Source organism: Branchiostoma floridae, chromosome 4, assembly GCF_000003815.2.
Source record: "Branchiostoma floridae strain S238N-H82 chromosome 4, Bfl_VNyyK, whole genome shotgun sequence".
Lineage (NCBI taxonomy): Eukaryota > Metazoa > Chordata > Leptocardii > Amphioxiformes > Branchiostomatidae > Branchiostoma > Branchiostoma floridae.
This window is the reverse complement of record NC_049982.1, coordinates 29,722,121-29,733,488: the sequence shown is the minus strand read 5'-3', so window position 1 is coordinate 29,733,488 and position 11,368 is coordinate 29,722,121.

Below are 11,368 nucleotides of genomic sequence, written 5' to 3'. Positions count from 1 at the left end.
TTCACAATATTTCCCAAAGTTGTATTCAATCGATGTAAATTATGTTATATCCAACATATAACATTACTATACAGTTTAGTATAGTAAAGGTATTTTCAAAATCACTTGAATCACATACGACTTGTGTTCCTAGTAACCCTCCGGAGCCATTAGTATAATAGCGCTAGCCCTTAAACCGTATTCGTATACTGATACCACGTCTTATATAAACTTCAGACTCTCACAGAGCTAGTATAGTCACGAGGTTTTGACCCAAGAGCTTAAGGCATTAGCTTGTAGTAAAGTCTTGACTGCTATGGCCCACTTGGAGAGTATAACAATCTTAAAGCGGTTTAATGTTACAAAGAGACCGCGGTTTCATCCGCCTACCTTACAAGGGAAAGACATTTTATGTAAGAAAGGGAACTTGGTAAACCAGGTCATGAGGGATAGGAAGGGATCTACCGAAACACCTCAAACGACCTCAGACGACTTTAAATGGCTCTTATATGTAGTGCACATGGGGCAACGACCTTGTGTGGCACTCTTGATACATTTTTCATGCATTTACGAGGGGCGTGCAATTAGTAATGGTCCTGACCCATTTCCCATAGCAGGAGATTAATGAAACTTGGCACAGTTATTAGTCTTTCTCTTCATAGGAATCACCCAGAGTTATGCATTTCTCCCATCGTTTGATGCAGCTCTGGACACCGATTTTGTAGGACACCCCAGGTTGGTCCTCCAACTGATGCCTCATCAATGGCACAAGAGGGACGACCAGGTCTGGGAGCTGTTTCCACAGACTTCCAGCCACGTTTGAATTCAGGATGCCAGCGTTTTACAAGGTCATATGATGGGGCATCATCACCATAAGTTTCATTTATTTCATCAAAAGTCTTCTTTGGTGTGCGTCCTTTCAAATACAAAAACCGGATCACTGCGCGACACTCAACTGGTTCCATTTCACACCTGGTCCATTTCGCACCTGACTAAGTTCAAACACCAGTAAATCAGAAACCACAATTAGTTCAGAGCTGTCTTTTGCAACATAACCCATAGAGATATGAATTATTACACATACAAAATTTCATTTAGATCAGACAACTGGAAGTGGGTCAGGACCATTACTTATTGCACGCCCCTCGTATGAATATAAAAAAGACGCAACAAGACCTATGAATTTACCAGTTATTTGGAGTTAGCTGGAGAAGGCGTGTGGAAAACCACCCTATACACGTTTTTCAGGCGGCGGACATGACAGAACGAAAACGAGGTCAATGAGGCAAACAAACAAAAGAATATTTATAGAATCATATCCCATTCAATTTTTCTTCCAAACTATACTAGTATTATAAATATAAGATCAAATAGTAGATATCATACGTAGGGTTGTACACAATAAAAGATGTAGCAATTAAGAATAGTGTAGAGATGCAAAATAATAACATGATACTGCAAATCATTTGACAGACATGCAACTTCAATATGATTCTCTAATTGATAGATTTGCTAATTGCCATGCTATCATTTGCTGAACTGCTAATTATGGTGGACAGTCTTTTGATTGCCACATTGGTGTCCTTTTATCTCATTTCCTTCACTTCAAAGTGAAGTTCAAACCCATTCTTATGGTCTGTGTAAAAAGGCTTGATATCAATCAAACGGGAGTCCACACTTGAACTTTTATACAAGACATAATCATAAATAAGTAAAGGATTACTGTCTGGGGAAGTTTTGTATCTATGGATAATCCGTACTTAATCCGATTAGGAATTACGTGGGAAATAGAAGTTGGCGTGTTCCTGACACCAACATAGTTTAGGTCAAGTACACTACATGTAGTACACTCCATTACATATTAGGCCACAGCAAGGTAATGTTATGGATGACATCCTCGGCAGACTTGAAAAATATTGAGATATGGCGAAAAGAAAAACAAGATGAGTCCAAAATAGAAGATGGCTAGATTTGCAAAATAGACACCACAAACATTGTAGCAAGAATTGAAGTGACAAAACGTGGCATCACAGCCAACAAGTCATCCATTCCTGTATTCAAGAAGTGAACTATAGTGTAGTAAAAGTAACACTAGTACTGGTATCACTTACCAAGTTAGAAACTACACTCATTTATTTTATTTATTGGTTTGGCTGCACCGAACACACAACCAGGGCTGCCCAACTAGCCTATGGCTATTACAAAGGGCTAGCCCTGCTGACAAACACATAAACAATACAAATTAAAAGAAAGAACACTCATGACTTTCATAGTGAGGCCACTTTTACAACTATCCAACTACTGCCATTGCTACCTCGCTAGTGTCACTTCTACAAGTAAAATTAGTACACACACAAAACTTTTTCCATTTTAATATACTTTCTCGTCGTGTTGACCATCTCCAAAGATGAAATTTTTTTCTGAAATCAGGCCAAAAATTCATGAGCGCACGGATGTCATCCATAACATTTACTTGCTGTGGCCTTATGGAATTAATCATTGGGGTCGAGTCAGGACAACCTAGATGTTTTCGTACCTTCTGCAGAGAGTGTATTAAGATATATATCTTTTATAAACGACTGAGACCTGGTAATCCTTTTTAATGAGGTGTTTTCCAAGGCACTATTGATTAGGGAAGTAATTATTTCGAAAATCAATTTTGGACAATGCCATTCAACATCTGAAGAGGGGGTTTGACTGTAAAATCTACCGTACCTACTAAATGTTTGAAGTCATTTTTGTAGACCCTAGGCCTGTTTTCACAATTGGCCTATAGGGCTTTGCTTCATTCTGTAATATTTCTATTTCTCTTCTGGTCTATTTTTTGGAAGTTTTTTAATGTAGTTGATGTTATAGCCGTTCCACTGAGTATCAAATATTCCGTTTTAATCACCTATGTCTACATGAATTTAGAATACAGTCAAACCTGCCCAAGACGACCACCCGGGGGACCGGGAAAAAATGGTCGATTTGGACAGGTGGTCGCTGAGAAGAGTATCGACTCAAAACATGCCCGATGCAAAGTATAAATGGTTTCCGTTGTGTTTAATGGCAAATAGCAAGCACACTGCACACACGCAAAGAAGCGACACGCACACTGTAAACTGTAAATTTAACCCCAAAATCCGACGCAAACTGGCCGATTTCGGCACAAAATCGCGCTAGTTATCATCAAAAACCGATGAATACCTCAATTTTGAAAATTATGCGGTCGTTATTGGTCCCAATTTGGGCCGGTCGCGGTCGCGTTGGCCAGGTGGTCGTTGAGAAAAGGTTGCTTAATGCTTACGTCAAAGGGAAAATAAATCGGGACCGAGAAAAAGCGGTCGAAATGGCCAGGTGGTCGCTGAGAAGAGGTGGTCGCTCGGGCAGGTTTGACTGTATCATTAAAACGTATGATTTGAAAGAAAAAAATCATTTAAAATCTACAGAACACGCTTCTTGATTATTGTGCGCCATGGGGTTGAAGGGGGAGGGGGAAGTTTACCACCTGCTAGCAATTGTTGGCTAAGGTTTCTAGGAAAGGGTCTACAACTCACATTTTAATGGCAGGGGATTCTAGGTACCCGCACGGCTCTTTTCATGCTAGGCCATAACTGTCGGCGCTCTATGTTTATTATCTCCTTTCCCCGGCATCAAATCTCATTAAATGCTGTCGGATTTTCGTCTTCAATTTGAATCTTTGATAACAGGACGTAGCTTTATTCCTCACTTATCCCCGGTAATTACATGTATTATCGATATCTTGGAACGTTTTGATCTGTAAATTATAGATTTGTCGTGACTAGCATTCTAGAATCAAAGTGTCTCACAAGCAACATAGATTATGATGTTCATGCGTTTTTTAAACTATTTTGTAGTAATATACCTTTGATGACTTTTGATGATTTTCATCGTTTTCTGAGATAGTCTTTCGAGTCTGTTCGAACTATTTTCAATTCGAATCCTTTTGATGAAAAATATTCTCAAAAAATATGATGATCACTTTTCATATACTTGCGGTACTGTGTTTAACTTCACACCAATAATGCGTGAATGTATATATATTATATAATATTTCTTCTTCTGTCAGGAGCCAATCAGAGGTTATATATGCGTAAGCATATTAGCTGTATATTATAAATGTGAAATTATTTTAACTCTCAGACAATACTATAGGCCAGCGAGCCTAAATTTGTTAAAAGGTACAGTATAATTGTGTTCATGACCTGGTCCAAAAGCCAGTTTTTTTTGCTCATGCACACAATATATATGGCGACCCTGATGGTATAGTATTGTGTGTGAGTCGATTGACAAAGGGTTACGGGGGAAATACTCTGCATTTTCGCGAAAATGTTGCCTCTCTTTTGTGTGTGAGTATCTGTATGGGGTGGAATCATTTAGTCATGCTCTTCAGACTCTATGGCTGATGACGCATCACTTAAGGTCAAAAAGTCGTAGACTTTGAGATCACAAAGATACCATCTTGACCTTCGTCTAAGACAGGAGAAAGAGGGTAAGACTTTGACCCGGACACACATTTGATCTCTAATTCGTCCTCAAACGAAATGGTGATGAAACGTTGATACTGTAATGTCTAGTTCATTCATCACTATTTCCGCCGTCGCATTGAATGAACCGGCGCGAACTGAGCTTTTGTCCCGGGCGCTGCCCCATTAAGCCCGCACAAAGGTCCTAACGGGCTCATTTTCCGCATCATCAATCGAGCGGTGATGGTTGGTAAGGATCAAGGCCACAGCAAGAAGATTTTGTGGATGACATCAGCGCGTGCTCTTAAATTTCCGCCTGTTTTTTTGAAAAAAAAGAGAAGGAGGTTTTCCTGGAGGAGGTGAATATTAGAAAGTACCAACATTGGAAATTTGTCGATCAGAAGCCTTGATTGTACTTGTATAAGTGACACCAGTTTTGAATATGTAGCATTTACCATAGTTGTAGAAATGAAACTAAAAAAATAGTTCGAGAGAAACAGAAGACACACACAGGTACACACGCATATATACACGCGCATTCATATTCACATCACACACATATCCATTTTCTCGATTTTTCATCCTTCTTTCCCTTTTCTTTCCTGCTTTCTTTCTTTTGTTGTTGTCCTTCCTTCCCCCCTTTCCTTTTGTCCCTTTCTTTCTTTCTTTCTTTCTTTCTTTCTTTCTTTCTTTATGTCTTTCTTTCTTTCTTTCTTCTTGTCTTTCTTTTTCTTTTTCTCTTTCTCTTCATTTCTTTCTTTCTTTTACTCCTCCTTCTTCCCTTTTTCTTTCTTTATTTTTAAAGACAGTGCTTAAATGTTGTAAAACATACGTCTATATTCCGTCTAATTATCATGATGATATCATCGAACATTTACTCGATCAGACCATCCTACGTTTATCCTTCATTCTTTCTTTCCTTTTTTTTTTACTATTAACAGATCACTCGATATAGCTTGTATGTTTTTCCCCAGCGCCACTAAAAGCCACGCCCATCCGTGTTTTGGACGGACACTAAGCCAATGTTTAGGCTACGGTAGTCACAGCGCTACTTAAGTTCATAGGTTCAAGTTTCCAAACTACCTACGACCCACGTTAAATGTAAAACTATCATAACCTTAGATGACACCAACTGTAGCGAATAACATCTAGCATTTTAAGAAAAACACCGACTTCTTTCTATTTTCTAAAGGGCCTATCTCACTGAGTTGAGGAAATCTTGAAGTAGTGTTGAAGTACGTACGTTGGAGTTTGTTCACGTAAGCACCTTTGCGCTATTTTAGCCACTTTTCTCTTGCACTCACACTGATGCGAGGCACTGTTGGTCACATAGAGTCGATTCCACATTACCAAGAGGGTCTTTCTTGCCTTTTGTTCCAAAATTTTTAAAATCTCTATAACATTCTAAATGTGATAAGTAACTGTTTAGAACGATTTATAACATCTGTGTGATGTTCTAAATATTTTCTATAGTGTTCATACATGTTAGAAACATTTCTAACATCAAATCCATTATTTCTGTTAGTTTCTAAACTGTTCCAAAATAGGTTCATCTTTTGTGATCATATGTTCGAACAGTGAAACAAAATGATGAAACTGGGTCAGTGGGCTGGAAAGAGGGAAATTCACACATCCCTGCCAAGTACAGGAAATTGTGTCTGTCTGACAGCTTTTCACAAAAGAGCCACTAGTGTCTACTAAAGAAAATCTAAAAATACAAGACCCAAACAATAGGCCCATCTTAGCAGCTTTGTTTATTGGGGTAATAAAAGTTTTTTATGGAGGAAAACATGTTGGAACATATGATCACATGTTTCAACAATAAAAAAAACACATAGATGTTTCTAAATTGTTGTAAATAAAGAGATATTTGTACTAATAACTTCCCAACGTTTTCAACAAATATAACTAGGTTCAAAAATGTTCAAACTTTCATTTTCAATTGTTTGAACAATTTAGAACTTCAATGACTGAAATATTCTTTTGCTTAGAATAGTTCAAACCTAATTCAAAAATTATTTCAAAACCCTCTCGGTGACTCGGAATCAACTATACTAGCTAAAAATCGTATTACAGAAAAGATTCCAACCGTTTAGTGATCCGACACAAAACGTTCATTTTCAAAAGGCCTAACACACTTCATTAGCCTTGTGTGTCATGTGGCCAGCCTTGCGGAAGCTACAAGTTATATACGTATATCAAACACTTTGACAGTTTTTCTTGACCAAACACTTCGTCTTTTGTATCTTAACATCTACTTAAAACTCTTTATAACTTAAAGTGTTTGTATTTCCTTTTTGGTGAGAGTACTTTGTAAAGGACACCTGTATAATTATGGAACTACTGAGGACTTCATTGTATCATTTTGTGAATGAGGTCATGTGAAAGTCAAGCCAAGTAACTTTTGTTACTGAACATCTACTTAAAACTTACTAACGAGTGTTTGTATTTCCTTTTTGGTGAGAATACTTTGTAAAGGACACCCGTATAATAATCAAACTACAGAGGAATTCATTGTATCATTTTGTGAATGAGGTCATGAGAAAGTCGAGTGAAGAGGCGATGGTCTATTTGCACTCTTACGTAGAAAAGAAGTCGTTAGCTTTCTTTTATAGGCATTAGCGTTCAAAAACACGACCGTTATGACGTCATGAACATGATACGCTGGTGTAATATCTAGCGGTCACTCCGGTAATGCCGGGCTGAAATCTTAAAATAGAACTTATGACTTCGTTGTAAGACGTCACCGTTGGTCTTGAAAATCTCAAGTTTCACCGTGAGTTTGAAATTATGTCTTTGCATATCTTTTTACTCCCGAGGGAGTTTATATGTACTTACGTACACGCACAGGTGCAGATGTATCGAGTTTCAAGCATACGTTATTTTGTTTACACATGAAAAAATGGCTGACTTAAATAGCTATTTCTTGTGTCCATACATTTGATATATATGTCTGCAAAGAAACGACTGGTGGCACCGAGGCCTAGTGGTTAGGGCAGCTGGCTCAGAACCTGCAGGTACTGAGTTTGAATCCTTGACAGGTCCCGATGTTGTGTCCCTAGAAAAGGCATCTCAAACCTATTTCCGCAACCGATGTGTTCAAAAAGTCGTATTTTTTCAGAACTATCGTAGAGAAGAATATTTCTTTTTTAGAATAGCGGATAGTTTTAACGAAAACTTGTAGATATATGTGCAAAAGTTAGATGTGACGTTCAGTGTAATATAACCTGCTGCTGCCGAGCCGCGTGTCTGCGAAGTTGGTGTATTGCGCCGAGGGGAGGCTATACAACGTTAGATACGGATAAGGATACAGGTACATACTCAGGTGTAAAGAAATACCCAGCTTTGACCTGGTACGTCTCGCGAATAGAACGTTATTGAGTGGAGGTCCAGTGTTTTAGGAGGGCCACTCCCCAATCAAGTTTTAGAATCCAACACATTTGAAAAATTGAGAGATTGTTTTGGGTGTACCTTTATTTTTTGTCTTTCTCTGTCTGTCTCTTTTGCGTCATATGCTACCTGAAAATGCTACTACAGAAAATCGTGTGACAAACACAATACAATCATGTACTATATGATTCTATCGACGTACAACTGCGCACTTATACGAGGGGCATTCAATAAGTAATGCCCCTGACCCACTTCCAGTTGTCTGATCTAGACGAAATTTTGCATGTGTAATGAGTCATATTTCTATGGGTTATGTTGTAAAAAACAGCTTGAACTAATTGTGGTTACTGATTTACTGGTGTTTGAACTGAGTCAGGTGTGAAATGGACCAGGTGTGAAATGGAGCAAGTTGAGTGTCGCGCAGTGATCCGGTTTTTGTATTGAAAAGGACGCACACCAAAGGGGACTTTTGATGAAATGAAAAAAAAACTTATGGTGATGATGCCCCATCATATGACCTTGTAAAACGCTGGCATCCTGAATTCAAATAAGGTCGGAATTCTGTGGAAACAGCTCCCAGACCTGGTCGTCCCTCTTCTGCCATTGATGAGGCATCTGTTGGAGGACCAACCTGGGATGTCCTACAAGAACGGTGTCCAGAGCTACATCAAATGATGGGAGAAATGCATAAATCTGGGTGGTTCCTATGAAGAGAAAGACTAATAACTGTGCCAAGTTTCATTAATCTCCTGCTATGGGAAATGGGTCAGGGACATTACTTATTGAATGCCCCTCGTAAGCTACCTATTCATTGAACAATGTGTATCTTATCAACTCAGGTTGTACAGGAACTAAACGACGCCATTGGAGTCTCGAGACGCAAAGACCTTTAACACTTCGTTGAGTGAAGTTGTGACTAAACGACCCAGACATGTATTGTGCGTCGATTACTCGTCTCCAGTCTGTGTTACGATACTGTAGACATTAAAACACTTAATGATGTTTTGATACGAAATTCAATTTTCCTCTATTAAGGTTGTTAAGGTGAGTTATAAATTCATAATTAAGGAAATGAGTCTTTGTAGAGCAAAGTATTGTACCCAACTGTAAGGGAAGGTTATTCTGTTATTTTCAAGCAAACACAATGGAGGTGACAATAGCGGGCATGAGTCGACTTCGGCTTTGTGTGAAGTTTTCATGAAAGTTTTCCCGCGTAGTGAAACACATTGTTTGATTGGAGTTGTTTTTCTTTCCTTCTTTTTCCGTCAAAGCTCAGATAATTACTCACATATTGTAAAGAGAGAAATTATTTGTCTGTCTTCACTTGCACACAATACTATAAGACAAACCTAATGGTACAGTATATAATAACCTGGTCCAAAGACCAAATAGATGTAGTTAATGTATAGATAAATAGTTCATTTTATCTGCACGAAATACTACATGTGTATAGGACGAGTCTAACGGTACAGTATTGTGTGCGAGTAGCCTGGCAAAGGCTACAGGGAAAGCATTCGGCATTTTCCCGAAAATGTTGCCTTTCTAGTTTTAAACACATCCCTTCCAAGTATGATTTGAAATACGTCTCGGCAAGGGCAAAGAATTGCACCCAACGATAGAAAAGGGCTCACGCGCAGCTGTATCATATGTGGCGTCACGAGTTCTATACACATTGGAGTGATATATTGTTCGTGCGTCATTGACCATCACCTGACCTGTGAGAACACTTCACAATGCCTCTTACCATGACGAGATCTATTGTGGCTTGTGGTTGGTTGTTTTCGGCGTCGCCGCGGGATTTGCGTCAATCAGAATTCTCCTACCGATGATTTTAAACAGACCAACCGATCGACAAATCCCTTTTCTATCCACTCATGCAATGTCTACAAACGTTTTATTTTGAATTTACCTGAAGACACGTAAACTTATGCGGCACTGCACTCAGCAAGTAAGCAACTCATTCTAGCCGTGCCACATACAAATAACTGACAGAGTGCAAAGGAAGTCACTTTGCGCAAGGGGCTAATGGGTACTTCATTATTATGTTAAGTAGCTTGCTTTTTAGTACTTTCTAAATTTAATATATATCAGAAAAGAACTTTTGCAGCAGAATGTCTCTTTAACATGATAATAATAGATTCTACTTCATGACTAAATTATTCTGAGTTAAACCCTAAATACTAGGGCTGGGTACCGGTACAGAAAATTCAGGTCCAGGTCCGGTTCAGGTCCAAAGGATCAGGTCCAGGTCCGGACCTGAACCTGGACCTAATTCAGTATGACTCATACCAATGGTCCATTTTACTACAAAGAAATCTGTTTGGTGGAGTATTAGACTTACACTGGCGTTTTAAAATCCTACAACGCTAACTTCACCTGTACAATTGGCTGTACAACTTGGTAGAAATTACTATTAATGCCTAGGTTACACATAGCCGAATTTGGCTCCCGACTCTCTCCCGACTATGGTTTAGGAGTGATTCGGGAGCTAGTCGGCTGTAGTCGGCTGGCGTTCGGCTGAGTCGGATGGCGTTCGGCTGGCGTTCGGCTGAGTCGGCTGGTGTTCGGCTGCTCCATCCGAATGTTTTGAAATGTTCAAAACATTCGGCTCTGAACGGCAACTCTGGAATGTGTCGGTTGGTGGTCGGCTGGTGTTCGGCACGGTCGGCTAGTGTTCGGTTGGTGTTCGGGAGTAAGTCAGCAATCAAATTAAATCTTAACCACGCCATAAACATTGCTGATTTACTCCCAGCTTGTTTCCAACTTACCAATGATTTACCCCAAGACCTTAGACAAATCTCTGCTATACTCATTGCCAAGCAAAAAGACTATTGCCAGAACGTAGACGAATCACTCCCGAACTTCACACGACCGACATCCAGGCAAAAACAAAAAGACCCATAAATGCCGCACTGGAGCTATATGTGATCTAAATTTGATCTCTTGGTGATGTTTACAAATAGAACAAAGGACATTCTTGATTAAAAACGAAAATGAGCACTCTTTTGAAAATCGCTGATTATGTCTATTTCAAGTCGAAAAAGGGTCGGCAATCGGTTGGGGATCAGTCGGGAGTGATTCGGCAGTCTGCAGCTAGAGGTCGGGATGGTTGGTGATAGGTTAGTTAGCATTTGGGACACAGTCGGGAGTAAGTCATTTACTGGTCGGGAGGTGTTCGGGACAAGTTCGGCGCTAAAAAATAGGCGTGGCCTAAACGGGTCAGACTACTCCCGAACTACTGCCGACTTGGGTCGGCTAAGAGTCGGCTAGTGTTCGGGAACCAAAGTCGGCTATGTGTAACCTAGGCATTACTCTACACTACTTCACTTTTGTTATTTTCTTCCACCTGCAAGCGCCAAAACATGTGAATGCCTGATAAAATAATCTGTTAATTTTCTAATCGGTCCAACATCCGGTCCACCTAATTTTTCAGGTCCGGTTTTTCTGGACCGGTCCAATAAGAAAAAACGGTTTTGTACCGGTACGCTGTACTGATACCCAGCCACTAAATACCATTCACAACATAAGGA